Source organism: Vipera ursinii, assembly GCF_947247035.1.
Source record: "Vipera ursinii genome assembly, chromosome: 2".
Taxonomy (NCBI): Eukaryota; Metazoa; Chordata; class Lepidosauria; order Squamata; family Viperidae; genus Vipera; species Vipera ursinii.
Genome location: NC_139513.1, coordinates 240,643,869 through 240,660,772, shown reverse-complemented (window position 1 = coordinate 240,660,772; position 16,904 = coordinate 240,643,869). Strand labels below are relative to the sequence as shown.

Sequence of the window (16,904 nt, the reverse complement as noted above, 5' to 3'; positions counted from 1 at the left end):
CCTGCCTCATGTTTCCAGCTTGTCGGCTCAATTTACGTCACTAGTGTGATTTCTAATTTGCATTCAACCTTTTTCCCAGACCAGAACATCAATGTAAAGAAAACATGTAACCTGCAACTTATTTCCTTAGGGACCTTTTAACAGCACGAATGTATTTTGAAATGCTATTAGCTAAAGTACTAAGGAAGAAGGGATTTCCTTTAAGCATTTTCAACAGCATATCAGAGGAGGGAAAATGGTTCCCTGCATGGTTTTAGCATGTTATTGTAAATGCAGAAGGCCACCGCATAAGATATATATCCTGACTTGAGGTCTTTTTTTAAAGAAACAAAAACATAAACTCCAGATATGGATGATAAAATCTTTGTTAAATAAAACTAAAAGCCACAGCATGTAGTGGTCTCACAAGCCAGAAAAATATATTTCATTTTTCGCAATTAAAAACAAAAGTAGAAAGGAAAATACCTCCACTCCCAATTATACTATAAAAATACACATTCAAACAGATGCAGAATGGATCTGTTCTTCTCATCATGTACTCTCCAGGGCATTGCATGTGGTGTTGGAGACCTTTCCAATTGCTTAACATTTTTTCAATCTATCTCTGCTGTATTTAAATTACTGAAACATATTATATTGTTGGAAGATTAATGCATTTTTTTTAGCTTAAGATGCAATAGGCTAAATCTCTTTGTGCCTGAATCTCTGATGTACCACAAATGTATAATTAAAATTACTTGAAAGAGAAACATGAAAGAAACAACAAGGCTTCCCTTCTTGGAATAATAGCATTAAAAAACAGGAAAAGTCTGCACAGACACTTAACATTTGTCTGCAGTGAAAAAGGCCTTTGTTATTGTCTTTCCCTAAGGGCTTCATATTTCCCTCAAATTCCGTCTCTGGATTGGCCAGGGCTGGTCGACAATGCTGCCATCTGATTGGTTGGACTTACCACTGCAGCAGAGGCACAAAAAGAAAGAAAAACAGTGATGTAACACAACCCTTCTGTGCAAGCAGAAAGTGACATGGTGAGGGGGAGGGGAAGGGAGTGAGCCTGGAATAATCTCACGAGCACAAGAGGCTTGGTTTAAATGCTTCCTGCTTCTGTAATTACGCTCTGGTTTGTTTGCACTATCTGGGCTTGTCAACTTGAAAGGTTACTGTCTGCTCAACTGGGCTGTGTTAAGCATTCAAAATCTTTCTTCTCTGGATCTTGAAAAAAGGAATTTGTTTGCCAGAGTAACAATTTATAATAAGGAACAATTATAATTGTAAATTATATAGGCTGATAAGTTACAACTACTGTATCTGATTAATAATGGCAAATTTAAAGTCAAAGCTAAAATTAGTGAACTGTAGTAACTATGTCTGGAAGTTTTTCATCAACTACTTAACACTGTCTAATTTAGACCCTTGCTTGATGTCGAAATACGGTAATATTAACAAATGACTTATTTGTGTAGGGTAAAAAGCACCCTAATGAAGTCAGCTCAATAGCCTATACTCTTTTAAATGGTTCTCTTCCTAAAATTCAAACTGAGCATTGTTGCACAAATGAGATCTGGTGGGGGAAAAAAATCTGCCAAAAACTGTGAGATGTGCCAGTTATGTATGTGCAGTACTGCCCATATGATGGATTTAAAAATATATGATACAAATTCTCCGTTCCTTAGAACTTGAACACTGCTTCTCTGTGCTAATATACAACATGAACCCAAATTTATTTTTAACTAATATGTATATTTACCCAAGGATGTAGACCAGGGGTGTCAAACTGCTGGCCCGTGGGCTGGATGCGACATGCTGAGACTGTGCCCACCCCATTGCGGGAAATGTAAAAAAAGTTGCAAAATGTCATAATATGTCATGTGATGTTGCGGGTTTTACACCCCTGACGTAGACACTTAGTTCCACTGAGGCTAATGAAAAGCTCACAAACAGAATATGTCTTGATTGTGATTGGTAGTTACTGATATGGTGATCCTTTATATATTTGCCTGCTGTCCAAATAACATTTAGTGTCTTTATAAATTATTACATAAAATGCTTGTGCAAACTGAGTAGATTTGTTCCTTGAAGCAGCTGCAGCTGCTTAAGACCCTCCTAAAATAATCTGGACATGTATGATTAAACACAGATCAGATTTCCACCAAGATACCTAATGAAGCAAGTGGGTGTTTCCTTCAAAGAGCACATCTAAGAGGCCCTTTTCATACAGTTCATTCACTGAGTGATTGGCACAGGCTTACAATGCACTATGTAGCCAATAATTCAGTATGTGCGTGGATGGGGCAAAGATCTGTAGTTGTGATTGTACATTCCTTCTCGTTGTCCATAATCTGATTGGGGCACTATGCATCACTATGTTTTTAATTTGTAAGAGGGAGTAAGACTGTATCATCTGTATGAAATATTTTAAAGCAATCATAACTTTTCCCAAGATCATGTGGTTGATCTTACCTCTGCACCTGCTACATAATCCTGTAAAAGGACTTATCTGCTTAAAGGAGTTGGGAACACCTGGTATGTTTACCCCCATGTGTTCAAAAACACCTATTTGGAATCAAAATCAAATTATCGTATAACTGTTAGCTAAAGAAACCTGCCTTGGACCCAGCTATTTTGAATAATTTTCGTCCTGTCTCCAACCTTCGCTTTCTTGCGAAGGTTGTTAAGTGTGGTAGCATGGCAGCTCCCGCTGGTCCTGGAGGAAACTGAGTATCTGGATCCGTACCAATTGAGTTTCAGGCCCGGGTACAGCACGGAAACGGCATTGGTTGCGCTGATGGATGATCTCTGGTTGGCCCGGGATAGGGGTTATTCCTCTGTCCTGGTCCTATTAGATCTCTCACCAGCTTTTGATACCATCGACCATGGTATCCTGCTGTGACGTCTCAGGGGGTTGGGAGTGGGAGGCACCGTTCTACGGTGGTTCTCTTCCTACCTCTCAGGCCATTCACAGATGGTGTTGGCAGGGGGGCAGAGGTTAACCCTGAGGCCCCTTGATTGTGGGGTGTCCCAGGGATCGGTCCTCTCTCCCCTCCTGTTCAACATCTGTATGAAGCCACTGGGTGAGATCATCCGTGGTTTCAGGGTAAGGTATCATCAATATGCTGATGATACCCAGCTTTTCATCTCTACCCTGAACCAACCCAGTGATGTCCTCAACGTGATGTCCCGTTGCCTGGAAGCAGTATGAATCTGGATGGGGAAGAACAGGCTCCAACTCAACCTGGCCAAGACCGAGTGGCTTTACGTATCGGCATCTCGTGTATATTCCATCTTTGGTTATGTTACCTCCCGTTGATAGGGCGCGCAACTTAGGCGTCCTCCTGGATGTACGACTCAGTTTAGAAGATCATATAGGAGTCGTGACCAGGGGGGCATTTCCCCAAGTTCGCCTGGTGCGCCAGTTGCGCCCCTATCTGGACCGAGATGCTTTACGTATGGTCACTCATGAGCTCGTCACCTCCCGGGAAGATTACTGCAATGCTCTCTACATGGGGCTGCCCTTGAAGACCACCCGAAGACTTCAGCTGGTGCAGAATGCGGCCACGCGGGTTGTGATGGGAGCATCCCGATACTCCCGTATTACACCCCTCCTGCGTGAGCTGCATTGGTTACCAGTTGCCCTCCAGGTGAGATTTAAGATGCTGGTTCTTACCTATAAAGCCCTACATGGCTTAGGCCCGGGATACCTGCAGGACTGTCTGCTGCCAGGAATGACTTCCCATCGCCCTGTGCGCTCACACAGAGAGGGCCTCCTCAGGGTGCTGTCGGCCAGACAATGTTGGCTGGCGACCCCCAGGGGGAGGGCCTTCTCTGTGGGGCTACCTGCCCTGTGGAATCGGCTTCCCCTGGAGCTCCGGATGACCCCAGACCTCCGGTCCTTTCGTCGTGACCTTAAGACATTTTTTTTCCAGCAGGCTAACCTGGACTGATGAAGGGGTTTTTAATATGGTTTTAAGGTTTTATTGGTTGTAGTTGGGGCTATAGATATAGTTTAATTTTTAATATTTGTATTTTTACTTGTATTTTACTGTTGTTAGCCGCCCTGAGTCCTTCGGGAGATAGGGCAGCATATAAGTCCCATTAATTAATTAATTAATAATTAATTAATTAATTAATCTGGATGGTTATCTATAGTTCTTTAAAAATTGAAATCCATCTCTGAAAGTTAAATAGTTTTCAGCTAGCCACTTTACAGAATTCTCTCCTCCTGGAGTTATGTATAGCTCCCACCTTCCTTATTTTCTCAAAAACAAGTAAAAAGATTGCCTTGTGTCAAATTGAATTGGAGGCATCACAATCATTTTATGTTTTTCTGATGCTTATTTTAATTTTTGTTATTCACCATCTGGAATCTTTCAGGAATGGGACAACCTAGAAATTGTATAAATAAATAAACACAGAAGAATCATGGCCTAAAAAATCTGAATTGCTATAGTTTTACAAAGGAATAAAGTTTAGAAAATTATTAAGAGCAAAGTGTAAACAAATTATTTTTTCTAAGTGCTTGTATCTGCTGCTACCACAGTTAAGTCACAAACTTTTCTCTGTATTTTCTTTTGCCAAATGGATTTTTTAAAAAAATGCATTTGTTTTAAATATTCAACCTAATAATCCATGTATTTGATGCATTACTTGCTTGTTTTAGGGTTAGTAATAGTAACTGAAATAACCAAAGACTTTGATTCAGGGACCACATATATATGGATCTTTGGTCATTCACTCACTCAGAAAGGGAGAACAAACTTCATCCCTGGTCCAACACTTTGAAGCCACGGGACATGAAATTGATTTAAAAAACAAAACAAAACTATCACCAAAATTGAACATTTTAACAACAGAATAATCAGAGAAGCCATTGAGATAGAAAAACGCCCCCACAGCATGAACAAATGAGATGATACCTCTCGCCTACCAGCCATTTGGAAACCCGCCTTGATTGACAGACGAGTCCCAACCACCAAGAATGATACCAGACCCAAACTCATGATAACACCACATGACATCACCACCACACAACCATTCAAAAAGCAAATCCGAACCCACAATAACGACGCACAACCACAAAACAGAAACCTAACTACAGCTGCAACATCAGCCACTTTAAACCCCTCCAAACCACACAATAAGCAAACTGACACCCACTATAAAAACATGGCACTACCACAAACACGAAGCCGAACAAAAGCAGCACAACTCACCAGCTCAGGTCTAAGGCTGGCAGCTGAGACCAGCCCATCCACTCAAAACACACCCCCATCCAATCAGAACACACCCACCATTCAAAACACACTCCCACCCAATCAGAACACACCTAATCCCCCACCCAATCAGAGCACACCTCCACCCACAGAACACACCCCCTCTGGCAGTTTAAAAAAGAGGAACAAACAGCCACTACCACATGCTTCTCCCAGAAGAAGGAAGCTGAAGCCACCAGCAAGAGGATGACGGATGGGATTCTGTCGAAACGTTGCTCCTACACCTTCAATTCTACGCGGGAAAAAACCCGAATGACCAAAGATCCACAAACACCCGCGAAAACCTCAGAAAACATATATATATATATATATATATATATATATATATATATATATATATATATATATATATATGCAAATTATTCAAATATTAACAATTTGAATAATTTGCACAAATAATGAGCTGTCATAAGTTGACTAGTTCCTGTGGATAAGCCCTGAGTCGGGCCAAAACAGGAATGAAAGAGTTAATTAGCAAGGTCCATTCAAAAAGCCTTGATATATATATATATATATATATATATATATATATATATATATATATATATATATATATATATATATATATATATATATATATATATATATATATATATATATATATATATATATATATATATAATTCATTCCTTGTTTTACAGAATAGCATGAGAAAAATGGATTCACTGCCTTGCACACATCTACTCCTGGTTCTTTCCGTCATAAGAATGCAAGCAATGAAGTTGGTTCTTTCCGTCATAAGAATGCAAGCAATGAAGTAAGAGTATTTAATTTAGGAAATCTACTGCAGAAGTGAATCATGCGAATAAAGTGCTTCAACCAGAAAGCATGGAACTGAAAAGACAATGATAGTAGACAGAAATATATTTGTAATGAAAACTCTAACCTGGTTCCTTTCTGCTCTATATGCTCTTAAGACATTTTATTGTCCCACTTCTGTCAGAGTAATACTTTTCTGAAGATGATCAGATTTTCTTATTCAGATTTTCGCACCAAAGATAAGATGGCTTTCTGTTTTATGATGAAGGCATCCTACTGCTCAAAGTCTGCTTGATGTTTCAGATTGCCTTTTCTACTTGTAGAATTTCTCAGACAAAGGAAATATCTCTTTCCCCAACCCAACAAAAGGAAAGAAGGGGCTTATGACAGTGACACTTTCTGTAGTGTAGCTGACTTTTCAATCCAAACTCAACCAGAGTTTGAATCAAAACTAGAATAAAGAAATTAATATGGAAGATAACAGTATATGAGCTAGTGCTCAAAACTAAAAGCAGAAATAAAAAAGTTCTGAAATATTGATGGAGATAAAAAGAAGCATAAGCTTTTCCCCTGAAATGTATTTTAATGCACATCAAGAAATAGAATTTGGAGGTGGGAGTATTATTTATTTACTATATTTATGCAGCTATTCATTTATTCAAGGAATTCTGGCAGCGACAGAAATAAAAAGAAACCAACTATGTAGATCAACTAAAAGAAATTGGATCCTAAATATCACATTATCAGCTCATCATACAAACCACCTCCAAACCAGACCTCAATCAACATCCTGGCCTCAGAACCCAGGGGAAGAGTCTTCACAGCTATTTACTAAACCAACAAGCTCAGGGATTGCAGTATCTTGGGATAGGCTGTTCCATAAGACAGGTGCCATGACAGAGAAGGAATGTTTCCTGGAACCCACCAGGTGACCTGGATCCCTCATGGGATCCAGAGCATGCTCACTCTGGAAATTCTAGTAACTACAATCTAGTTGGAAGGACAAGACACTAAGTAACTGAAGTGAAAGAACTGCATAAATGGAAGTTGACCATGTTTTCACTGGTTCAGCTTATATTCTATAGCATGGCCAACTATAGTACTTATACAATTGTCAGAACATTCCTTTCACTTTGTTCCCCTTGTATGCCTTCACTCTTTGGGGGCAAAGCACTTTATTTGGGGACATTATTGCAATGGATATATTTAGAGATTAAGTGTAGCTGTTTGAATTTCTACAAAGGATTTCCCACATAGATAAATCCTCTAATGTTGGGAAAGTGGAAGGAAAGAGAACAAGAAAACAACCAGTAGCAAAGTGGATGGGCTCACTTACTGTGACAATTGGGTCACCATTAGAAGACTTGAAAGACAAGGTTAGAGACAGATTGTTCATGAAAAAAAACCTATTCATGCAGTTGCTAAAAGTTGGCACTGACATTATGGTACATAATAAATCAATTTGCTACAAATTTTGCATAATAAATCTTTTGCTACAAAATACATGTAGATACCTAAAGTATTACAATAAAATGTGTAGTCATTAACAATGGTTCTGATATCCAAGTGGTGCATTATAACATATGGAAAAGAAAATTTTCTATAAATAATGATAGTAATATTTGCAGGAGATATATTAGATGAGAAATTGGCACACTAACTAGATGGCCATTAAACTTAAAAAGATGGACAGAATATGGAATAATTTATCAGCACAAGAATGGAGGAAAATATAGATTGAAAACAATAAACCAGTAAGACAATCCCTTAATTTTTAAAATATATAAATCTTATTTCCTTAGAAATGTCCAAGGTTGCACACACTGTCTTCCCTCTTTTTCATATTTGGAACAATGAGGTATGAATTAAGACACCTAACATTTCTCATGACTCCGTAATAAAGTGGTTATTTGTTTAATAAACAAGTCAAAGAAACATGCAAAGTAGATCCAAACTGGTTAAAAGATTAAAAAGATTTTCACAAAAATTTCTCTAAGGTTATCAAGATTCCTAATTCAAAATTGTCTGACAACTTATATATTACCTTGTAGATAATCTACATTTGTCTTAGTGTGAAAATTTAGAATAAAGCATGCTCATTTTTAACATGATTAAATTAATTTATTCTGGTATTAATTATGAAAGGACTGCCTGCTTCAAATTGATAATTTATACAAAAAGCAGAGGGCTGTGTATAGTGATTTTTAAAGAAAACCATTGCTAATATAGCCGAGGAATCACCCATTAAATTAATCTTATACTCAAACCATCTGGAATAGAAGTCTGATTAGTCTACCTTGCCTATGGAAACAAAGGTAAGGACAGTGGGCAACTTTAATAACAAGCATCGTAATGGCACACTTTATGTACTAGCACATTTCTGCCACAATTATAAACCTCTGAGACATACTGCTGTGGTGTTAGTCCCCACAATACAGTGAATTTAAAGATAAAGGGACTGAAGGATCTTCTAATGCAGGGGTCCCCAACCCCCGGTCTGTGGACCAGTACCGGGTCGTGGCATGCCAGCAACCGGTTCGCACAAACAAGCAAAGCCCCATCCACGAGATGCAGGCAGCAAATAAAACCACGCATCCTCTGGTCCGCGGAAAAACCTTTCTTCATGGAACCGGTCCCTGGTGCCCAAAAGGTTGGGGACCTCTGTTCCAATGAATAGACCGGCAATATAGACAGCCTGATGAAGACAATTTCTTTTGAAAAATGGTTACTTCTAAGATTCACAGTTCTATTTAATCATACTGCTTGTCAAGACTTTAAAATATGTTACCTTTCAACAAATGTTCTATATAATCTCACTGCTCTGCATAATCACATGTATGATTTAATATATACTAGTGCATAATAACATATAACAAGTCAAAAACAATCCTAGAATATGTAATGTACTATATTATGTGTAAGATTACTTACACATAACTTACACTCTAAAATATTTACATCATAGTACGTTAACAAGGAAGGAAAAGCATTATCAAAACATTTGCTTTCCCATGGGCTTTTGTGCTTTAATACTCAAAAGAACACATGGCCACTTTCATCACTGTCACATACTATGCAGCCTTTGTTCTGAAGCCCAATGAGTTGTATTGATTTGGGAAAATCATTGAGCTTCTTGGAAAACTAGACTCTAGCTTATTCACCACCATCTATTTCTCTCTCAGGAAGACAGCGGGTCAATACTGAACTGCCTAGGCTACTAAAATAAGCTCTCATCATTTTTCTTCTCTTGCATCTCTAGTAGTCTTCTGCTTTTGTATATTATAGTGGAAAACCTGGCTTCAACATGAATTCAACATTTCTGAATTAAATCTCACCTCATACTTGAATCAAGGTTTTCTTTAGCATAAAGAGCAAAAACAAAACAAAACAAAAAACCATGATAATACAGCAGTGCTCCTTAAAGAACGTTATTTTTACAGCAGTTTATATTGGAATGAATTCTTACATTTTTCTCTGACGATGTACACTGCTATGTTTGAGCAAATATAAATAGTGGGTTGGTTCCAGTATAGGCCTGGCAGAAACAAAGTGCTTTTCAATAATAATTTCTAGTGTGAGAAGATTTAAGTCAGTGCCATTCCACTTTACACTCTTCGGACTATACTGGGTAGGTAAATAATTTATCTGTTTGGCAAAGGGTGAGAAGGAAAATGTACAAACTGGATGTGGCTGGGCTGTCAGCCAAACCAGACTCGTGCCTCAACAGTTTTTCACTACCCCACTACTCTTATACTAGCTATTAAGTATTGATCATCACATTGTTTAATTGATGATATATATCACTTAAAATATATATAAGACATAAAGCTAATTCTGTTACTTTTAGCATTTATTTCATATCACTGATGAGTTTAGAAACTCATAACTAGTTGACAGATATATTTAATTCTGTAATTCTTAATTACTATAGAGAAAATCAAAGGCACTTTATGAACCTTTAATGCCAAAAAAGAAAAAAAAAATCTTCAAAATGTTGGTGAAATAAGTGCATCCTTACAAGTAATAAGTACATCCTTACAAGAACAAAATGATAAACTTCATCTTTAACCTGAAATAATGTCACAGAGTGATCCAGCTAGATCCTGAAAAGTATATTATTTTTTAATTTTAAAAATGGTATTTGAATACTGTGCTTTCATACGTATGGAAAGGTGAAACAATGTCCAATGTTTTTCTACATAGTTTATAAAAACTATTTCTCCATACTTTTGAATGCTCAAAATCTCCAGAGTGATTCTCCCTGAGGTGAAATTAGTGAGGCAGGGTGGAAAGCTGACATAGGAAGAGGTGAGATGGAAGGGAAAGCGAGAGAAGAAACAACATAAGAAAGACAAATGTGGCACGTGAGAAAGAAATCTAATTAACACTGGCACTGTTGTTTGGTGGGCGAGGGTGCAAAATTCCATTTGCGCAAAAGGAGCTTTGTGCACCCACGTGTGCCCGCTACTTGCACAAAACCATCCCTACCCACCCGCCAATCCCTAGAGCCAGAAAGATTGGGTATCACTGCTGTAAAGTCTGATCCTGCCCAGGATCCCAATATTCCCTGAAGAAAAAAGCAGCTGATATCCTAATTTGAAGCATCTGCAAGTAATGTACTGCAAAACTTTTGCTAATCAATTAAGAGATGAGAAAACTGTATTATTTTAAAATACCATAGGTTTTCTTTAAAAAGGACCCATACTTTTTAAAAAGCATTGTGGAAAAATCCCAAAATATGACACTCATTACACTAAATGCAGAATAATTCTCTTTTCTTGTCAAGGGAAGGTTATGCAAACAACATTTTGGATTATGTCTTTTACTGCTTGAATGTGTATGAACATTTTCAGTTTGTTCATGTGAACTCTGGAAGGTTGTTGAAACTGGACGGAAAGTACTTAAATGTTTCGGAAATCTTCCATCTTGACTTGTTTATATTTCTTCCAGTGTCTTCAATTCTAGCTTTAAAAATATAGTTATTATTTTACTTTTTTTCCATCTCTCCAAGAATGCCATTCTTTAAAAATATGTAAGAGGAACAGGCCTCAAGAGGATAACCACTTTCACATCAGGCACATATTTATCAAATTACACATTTAAGCTTACATTTTAAAAGACAATTATTTCCTTCATCTTGCTTTATTTTAAGACTTCAAAGAAGGCAACTGTAAACAACTGGATATGACTGTGAATTACAAAGCTGTGCAAAACAAAAAACCCATCCTCAAACTTCCAGACACAACTTTGTATACTGTCAAACCTTGCATACTAACTTCCAAAATGATATTGTGAGTTCTTTGCTTCCTGTTCTCTCAAAACAGTGAAAGGCTTAGAAAGGACTCAGCAGGAAGGGCATATGCAAACCATAAGTAAATAAACCTCAAGGTGTATTTGGCAATTACTCTCCCACTGTTTTCTATGGCTATAAAAGGCTGCCAGGTGTGAACAATAGGAAAATATCCAACAACAGATAATGAAACATTAGGAGGAGGAAGTCGATTCTGTTCCTTGAAATAAGAAACAAGAAAGGAGGGGTAAGGGAATGGAGAGGGCAAAAGGAGGTAAAAATAATGCTGTCTATTTCAGGATATGGTTATCAAAATACAGTGGGATCAGACAATTAGATAAGCACAACCTCCAAAAGCTGTCTCTGATCCACGAATCTCATTGGGACTGAATAGCAGAGCCTCATATAAATTATGATGCTTTATTTAAAGTCAAAGCATTTTATTTGCTTTTGTGCCAGCTCTCGGGTCCTTTTCATCTTTAGCTACCAGACCCAAGAGAGAATACATCCCTGCAGCTCGGTTGGCAGCCAGCTGTGGCCTCTGTAAATCATAAAGCCTTTTAGCCAGTCAGTCTTTACAAAGGCCAACTACTAGACATGATCACTCCTTTATTATTCCACTCAATGGAATTTAAAACAGCAATTTAAAAAAGCAGCTGAAAAATAGTGAAACTCACTGGGCTCCATCTTCACAATATGCAAATTTCACATACTATTTAAAGATATTATTGTTTTCCCCTTTGAAGAGGTTCAGAATGGCACAATTGCCTAAGCCAATGTGCCCTTAACAAATGAGGAACAGCTTTTAAAAAGGATTTATTTTAAAACCAGATAATGGTAGACTCATGAATGTTTCTATATCATTCATGGGCAAGATGTCAGAATACAGGCGCCACAGCAGTTCCATGAGAACTATACCCTATGGTAGTAAGAATCTGGTCTTATATTTATAATACAATCTATGTATTTACAGATTAGGTAAAGGTAAAGGTTCCCCCGCACATGCGTGCTAGTCGTTTCCGACTCTAGGGGTCGGTGCTCATCTCCGTTTCAAAGCCGAAGAGCCAGCGCTTGTCCGAGGACGTCTCCGTGGTCATGTGGCTGGCATGACTAGCACGGAACGCTGTTACCTTCCCACTGTAGTGGTCCCTATTTTTCTACTTGCATTTTTACGTGCTTTCGAACTGCTAGGTGGGCAGAAGCTGGGACGAGTAACAGGCGCTCACTCTGCTACGCGGCACTCGGGATTTGATCCACCAAACTGCCGACCTTCTGATCGACAAGCTCAGTGTCCTAACCCACTGAGCCACCGCGTCCCTTATTTACAGATTACATGATTGTAAATAAAAAAGGAATATAGTATGGTATGTTTTCCTTGGATGAACATATAATGGTTTTACATCAGCAGCTTTTAAGGACTTGGTATGCTACCCTACCTGTCACAAAGCACTTTGATTTGATCTGTGTCTGGTTAAAAAAAGGGGGGGGGAGAAGCACTGCCCTTGTGAGTTTTGTGTCTTTTAAACCCATTAAAGTATCCATGAATTCAGGCAATGCAATTTGTACTCAAATACTAGCCTTTCTTGAAATAAAGTCACAGAGACAAAAAAAAGGTCAAGCAAACCTATTATGTTAGAAGAAAACTAGATCTCAAATGGCTCTCTTTGAAGTCTTAAGTTTTTTAGAAGCCAAAAGCAATGATTACTTCCCTTGCTCTTTCTACACTTTAAAGATATTATATTGTGTCAGAGAAGCTGAAATGTATTCAAGCACTTTGAAAGATTCGGTCCTTTAATAAGCTTACTGAACTGTAAATAAAGACACCCCACATCCTTAGCTAGCTTCTACTAGAATTAGGTAGCTTACTAAGAAGAGAGATTATCTATTGCTTTAAGTCTAAACAAACTAAATTGGTGCCCCTATTCTAATATCCACAGAGGTTTTCTATGGTTGTTTTCTTTAACAGGAAGTAAAAACAAAGTATCTCATGTGATTTTTCTCTAGAAAGTGATATTCTGGGAGGCTGCTCCCACAAAACCAAAAAGAAACTCACAACGTTTCCTTTTCACTTTCTCAAAATTAAATGGTCAATTTTCTTGTATTTTTCCCCAAGCACATTGGGCTGATTGCTTTTCTTGTTTTTTTTTATTAGGAGCACACTGACTTGAACTTTCCTTGACCTGCAGTGATCCAAGCAGCTAATACAGTTTCCTTTTTCTTGTATACACTGTAAACCTAGTCTACCTTTAACCTGATTAGAATGAGGCCAAAACTATTTTAGATTCTAAGGGCGGGCTGCAGGTTTCTCATATTTCTTTTTTTTTTTAAATCTACTATTTTCCATCTCAAATGAAATCAGCTACAAATTGTAACTCATATTTACCTTCAAATATCACTATCAGCATAAAGTGCTTTGACTTGTTTCACTTTGGGACTACATGCAACAAATTCATCTGAATTATCGACTGCACTTTAGCCTCATTTGAAATGTTGGCCCCCTCAGTCTGATAAGCGGTGACCCAAGTGGCACATAAAACTGTCTCCAAAGAGGCAGGAACATTATTGCTTTGCACTAGGGACTGGAATGCAAGAGCCAATCAATCACTTTTCTTGACAGCTTTTACAGCTTCTCTACATTAGACCCAAGTGAAACTCCATAGCTCCTATTGTTCACATTCTTCTTATTATTTTCCTCTTCCTGCTCTCAGTGTTCCCATGGATAATTCCCTTGGCGTCAGCTAGACTCCTTCTTGCCCTTTTGATTTCTTAATAGAGATTGTTAATTATATTATTATTATTACTTTAAGTGGGTAGATGGCATGCTTCAAAGAAAGTTTCGGTATCCTGTGCCATTTCCAAAAATGCTTCAATAATATTTTCAGCTAATAAAATTAGGAGGTAGTTGCAACTTGGTGTTTAGCTTTGAAATGTATTCAGCTAGCTAGCCAACTCACCTACCCTCAGACTTGGCAGAAACCAAGAGGTGGGGTAGAGGGGGAAGAAGAGATATCTAAAAATATATATAGTACTCTGCAAAAATATTAGACAGTTGTGCAAAAAGCTGCAAAGTAAGAATGCTTTCAAAAATAGAAGTGTTAATAGTTTATTTTTATCCATTAACAAAATGGAAAGGAAATGAACAGACAAGCAATCCAAATCTATCAATATTTGGTATGACCACCCTTTGCCTTCAAATCAGTAATTCTTCTAGGTACATTTGCACAGTTTTTGAAGGAATTTGGAATAGCCATGAAGGAACCTTCCCAAACATCTTGGAGAACTAACCACAGCTCTTCTGTGGATGGAGGCCTCCTCAGACCTTTTCATCTCTTCAGGTAATCCCAAACAGACTCGATGTTATCAGGCCTCTATGGGGGTCAAATTATCACTTCCAGGATTTCTTGTTCTTTATGCCGAAGATAATTCTTAATGACATTAGCTGTATGTTTTGGGCCGTTATCCTGCTGAAGAATAAATCTGGGGCCAATCACACATCTCCCTTATGATATGGCATGATGGATAAGAAATCTGCATGTATTTCTCAGCACTGAGGATACCACCGATCCTGACTACATCCATTTGCAGAAATGCAGCCCCAAATTTGCAAGGAACCTCCACCATGCATCACTGTTGCCTGCAGACACTCATTATTGTACCATTTTCCAGCACTTTGGCAAACAAACTGCCTCCTGCTACAGCCAAGTATTTCAAATTTTTACTTATCAGTCCAGAACACCTGCTGCCACTTTTATGCACTCCAGTTCCTATGTTTTCATGCAAAATTGAATCATTTAGCCTTGTTTCAGAGGTATGGCTTTTGGGGCACAATTCTTCTATGAAGACCACTTCTGGCCAGACCTCTCTGGACAGTAGATGGGTGTATGTGGGTCCCACTGATTTCTGCAAGTTTTGTGCTTATGGCATTGCTGGTCACCTTTCAATGTCAAAGGGAAGTAAGCCTGATGTATCTTTCATCTGCTGTATTAAGTTTCCTTGGCCGATCACTGCGACTACAATCTTCAATGTTGCTCATTTCTTTGTGCTCTTTCACAAGAGCTTGAACAGCATATTTTGAAACCCAAGTCTGCTTTGAAATCTTTGTCTAGGAGAGACCTTGTTGATTCATTATAATTACCTTTTGTCTTGTTCCTCTGCTGTTTTGCACCTGTGAGATGAAACTGTCTTCCACAACCTCATCTTAGTAGCAAAGTTTCTGTTCCTCACCCAGTTTTAAACCTCCTACACAGCTGATTCTGATTCAGTGATTCAACCTACATATGAAATTGATGATCATTAGCACCTCCTTGGTATAATTGGTTAATCATGACTCTAATCCTACAAAATCCTGACTTTGTGCAAGTGTAAGAATTGATTCTGTTTCGAAGCCAAAGGGTGGTCACGCCAAATATTCATTTCATTTGGATTTCTGTTTTGCTCATTTCCTTTCCATTTTGTTTCTTGATAAAAATAAACTATTAACTCTTCTACTTCTGAAAGCATTCTTAATTTTCAGCCCTTTTGGACAACTGCCTAACACTTTTGCACAGTACAGTATATATAATTGTATATTCTGGTGTGATGGTAAAACAAAGATGATGTTTACATGTTACATATGAAGGCACTGAACATGGCATATATTGTGCTGCTACTGCATGGTGCTTTTTTAATGGAGGACATATCTTTCTTATGTTTATTTGCTTCATTACTTTTTATCTTCTTAGAATTAGTGGCCTATTGTATGTTAGCGTACCAGCTATATGGTACATATAATATCTGACAGTTGGAAATCAGAGCATACCTTGGCTGAGTAGTCAGTTGAATGGCAAATTCTTGTCTCTGAACCTTATCAATTTTAACTTAAGTTCTAGATTGAGATCTGAGTGACTTGTAGTTTGTATATTGGGAATTTACCTTTCTACCATTTTGGCTTGAACTTTGGCAGATTTTTTTCAAGAACTAGGTCAGTTAATGAGTACCCTATAAAGGTAAACAATTTGGGAAGCTATACTGAATGTGAGCAGAAAATTCTAAATATATTTACTAAACCCCAAAAGTTTATTTATTGATTACAACTGAAATATCTTTCCTTACTGCTAACAATCAAAAATAAAATTGGACACATATTTCATTTCTTGTGGAGATAACAGAATTTGGTTGGATTAAAATGTTATATAAATTTTATAACAGAATAAATAAAATATGTATAAGCAATTGTGTTATTTCAAACAAGTTTAAAAGAATATATAAAATATAAAGCAAAACATGGAAAGGAAATGTTTTAATGAAATCTTAAGTAACAATGAGTTAGAGAACAAGACATGTGATGATGATGCAAGGCAAAAAAAGTCCTTAATAATGAACTCAGCATGAAGGTAAATTAACAAAGCTATTGACACAGGATACTGACATCAAGGTTCAATAAACCTTTCTACTACTCATAATTTCTGTGCCATATCAATAAAATAATTCTACAGAAAAAAAGCTATGTAATGATTTCAAAAACTTATCAGGACTATATTTTTGCATAATCAAGTTATTTTTTTATGTAGCTTTGATTTAAAAAAATGTATAGCACCGTTTTATGA

General features: G+C 37.5%; 1 protein-coding gene across 2 annotated transcripts in view; it reads right to left on the bottom strand.

Moving 5' to 3' along the window:
• ZNF608 (zinc finger protein 608) overlaps positions 1-16,904 on the bottom strand; it is a 126,487-nt gene that overhangs the window by 13,165 nt on the left and 96,418 nt on the right. The window lies entirely within an intron of this gene.